This window comes from Zootoca vivipara, chromosome 8 (assembly GCF_965207765.1).
Source record: "Zootoca vivipara chromosome 8, rZooViv2.hap1.1, whole genome shotgun sequence".
Classification (NCBI taxonomy): domain Eukaryota; kingdom Metazoa; phylum Chordata; class Lepidosauria; order Squamata; family Lacertidae; genus Zootoca; species Zootoca vivipara.
This window is the reverse complement of record NC_142591.1, coordinates 22997584-23001363: the sequence shown is the minus strand read 5'-3', so window position 1 is coordinate 23001363 and position 3780 is coordinate 22997584.

The following is a 3780-nucleotide window of genomic DNA, read 5'->3' as shown; positions in this document are numbered from 1 at the left end:
AGAAGAAAAGACTCAATGTTTATCCAAATGAGATCCCTGGAGAGCGCAGGAACACAGCAGACTGCCAACAACAATAGGAAGCGGCAGAGATATGAAAGACCACTCTTGTGTGAGAGACAGTGGTAGGAGCAGCAGTGGGCACCAGAATCTGGGCTCCCTCCTCCCAAAGGAAAACAGTAGCCTGCATTTTATTTTATTTTTAAATAATGAGTCAGCCTTTGTTAATGCATGTGTAGACTAATCGGGGGTGGGCACCTTGATCTGAGCTGGCAGATGTGTGGCAAGCATTTCATGAGACTAGGAGAGGCAGCCATTGTGTGTGATTAAATCGCCTGCAATTAACCAATGCCACTTTTGCTCACGATGACCACAATGGTCGTTGGGTCTCTTGCGTTTGCACTACAATATACCTTTACTCCAAAGTGGCTGCTCAGCACAGCCCTTGGCATGATCTGCTAAATGGGTTCACTTCTTGAGCTTCGTGAAGGTGCTTCAAAGCAACCCAAAGACTCGCATTGTGAATTATTAGCCGTTTTCATTCACTGAAGCTTACTGTGTGATTTGCCGTGCTTCGAATCAGATGCACGTTGCATTCCTTCAATTTGTACATTGATCATGCATTTTCATCATTGAAATGGTATGCATTTGGAAGATTGCTTCTATATCTAGAACAGATTGGATTGTACACAACCTTTCCCCCTTTAAGTCCGAGTAATACAAATAAACAAACTTTCCCCCCTTTTTTCTTTTTACTTGCCTCCTGATTTGCTCTTCAGCATTATACAATCACGTTTTCCAGCATGGCCATGCAGCTACTAGAATTAGAAAGCTGTTTTAAACAAATGCTCAAAAACTAGACTCCCAGGATTTTTTTAAACACACACACACACACACACATTTTTTATGTTCTGCTTTCACATATGAGAGAGAGAGTGTGTGTCAAAGAAATCCAGTTTAAGTTCACAAATATGTTATTAGTCAGAGAGACTATTTTAAAACAGATTGCCAGTTTCTGAAGTCATGGCTGATTTGCCAGAGAGATATAAAAGGTGGTTTATCGTAACATCCCATTTTCACAGTGTCAGGCCATAATAAAGAACTCTAGCAAATAATTTACCCCTTTCTCGGAAAAAGCATATACTGGAAGATGAAGCAAACAACTTGTAACAATAACTTACTGCAGTCTGAAGTTTCTAAATTTACAGGAAAGGTCTTGGGGAATGTTTTCTGCTGTTAGCTAGAAGCCAAAAAAGGCTTCCTTCTTGCTCCATAGTACTGGCAGACTAATGAATGAAGCATGAAATGAAAACAAATAGTAACTAGCAGTCCATAGATAGAAATTGTAATTATTTCATTGCATGCCTGCTTATAAAACGATAAATAAATAGTGGGCCTCCATTTGTCAAATGATCACCTCTAATCATATTGTGATAAATGGAATATATACAGTATATCGACCTGGGGCAAGAATTGGGTATTTTCATCGTATAGCATCCCGAAAGCTCATTTCTCACTGAATAACTTTCCCTCCCCCGCCCTTTTTACAAAGGTGGTTTAAGATACAGTACATTTAAATACTGGCATCTAAGAGCTGATCCCAACATAATGTCTTGGGCTTGTGAGATGTCTCTCTGATCTGAATATATACATTTAAAAAGTAGGGTCATGATGAACCATATAAAAGCGATTCTGCCTGGAAGAAATCCTTAGTTGGGGTTGGCAGTTACTTTAATTTGGGCAAACTGGTTGTTGTTGTTGTTGTTACTGTCATTGTTGTTGTTATTCATTTCTATTGATTTATTGGTTTGTTGCTTGTATAGGATATTTTGTTTTTAATGTTTGATGGGAAATGTGTGTTTGTGTGTGTGTGTGTGTTGTAAGCCACCCAGAGTGGCTGGGGAAACCCAGCCAGATGGGCTGGATATAAATTTTAAAAATATTATTGTTGTTATTATTATTATTATTATTATTATTATTATTTGGAAGGAATCAAGACTCTCACTTAGAAGGCCACCCCTTGAAATATTACATGGCTTAACCTATTCCTGATGTAACATCTCCGTAGTTAAGGGCTTATCCCTGATCATTCCTCGATGAGTTGTTCCAAATGTTATGTCAGGAAGAAAACCAAAGGGATGAGTGTTCCCCTTTTTTTGTCCCTTCAGAGTCCTGTTTAGTCACAGCAGCCTTGCCCTGTGCAGCAGCTCTTTCAAGATCTTTTAAGAACAGGCAGAAGCAGATAATGAGGCCACAGGAGGAGAATCCTCCAGGATTTCTTGTTTGGTTTGGAAATATTTAAATGTCTCCTGCATTTCCTTTAAGTGCACAATGGGAGCCTGTGAGAGGGCAAAGCTCTTTGTGTTGCTTGCACGGTGTCCTTTGGGGAGAAAGGATGTGGGAGGTAGGGGAAGTCAAGTATTTTCTTTTAACCATGGCTGCCCTCCCCTGTGACCAGTGTGAGTGACACTCTCGTGCAGACCAAGTCCTCACTGCCAGCAACTTAAAAATCTAAACAGGTTGATGAAGAGGTTTCTGAGCTTAGTTTACAATCTCCATACCACCGCCGCTAGTGGAGGGAATCACAATCCCTTCCAAAACCATGCTGTTCTAGGCAAAATCTGCTCTTATTCCCTTATGGGGTACACAAGAGCCTTATTGGGTTCTCCATCGGTCGGAGAATATATAACAGAGGCCAACCAGAGAAGTTTGAGAAGCAAAGCCTTTATTTGCTGTTGCAACAGGGTCCTTCCCCTCACGCAGGAGAACAAGGAAGGAACCCAGAACAAAAGAGAACCTCCACTTTTATCAGTTTCCCCATCACCAAGAAACGCCCCCAATACATCATTCCTACATCACAGCTATGTAATCAATACCTCACAAAAAAGGAGGGTTCAAGGTAGAAATCTGAGCACTTTTGACACCTCTCCTAGTCCTCCTATCACCCCTCCCAGGTGTGAATTCCTAAACACAAAGAGAAATTAACATTTTCATAAGAGTTGATCACTGTCTTTTGTTCAGAGGAGTCTTCCATTGTGAATGAGATACCATTGACAGGGAATTATGGCTCCCAAGTTGCTAGTCATGTGGAAATGTGCGCATATGCTGATCCTTAAGCCTTCCTTAAGGCAGGGTTGAGTCCAAGCAGGAGGGGTGCGGGTCTCTGGAGTGGAGCAGAGGCAAAGAAGGTGGTGTTGAGAGGGATTCTGGGTAACTGCAGCTGTCAGGTTCGGTCACCCCTCTCTGTTCATTAGTAATGGTGTCCTGCAACCCCCCCCCAATATGATTTTATAACAGTCCCCTCTCTGAGGCAATATTGTTGTGTAACAACCAATCATTGCCTCACATAATCGACAGTGACGTATTCTCCATTCCCCAGGAGGTACATTGGCACAACCTCGGGGTATGTGGTGGCGGCTCGAGGGGGGGCTTGGTTTGAGTGGGAGTGGTCTGTGGAGCACTGTCATCATGGTGGGGAAGCACTGTATGCAGAAGTATTCTAGCACTTCTGGGAAAAACAAGTGGTCCATGCCTTACATTTACCAGAAGATCCACCAATATTGACTGGAAAGTGCAGTTTGTTTGTTTTTGTACCTTTTTGTGTGTTCTCAGGTACCAAAGCTAGCTCTCCTCTGGTCTCACACCTCCATCACGGCACAGCAGCAACAATCCCTGGCGAATCCCCTTAGGGCTTTCATATCGACCATGTTTTCTAACACATGCAAATGCAGTTAGTTAGAGGAGCTGAAACCTATGATGATGATGATGACGATGATGATGATG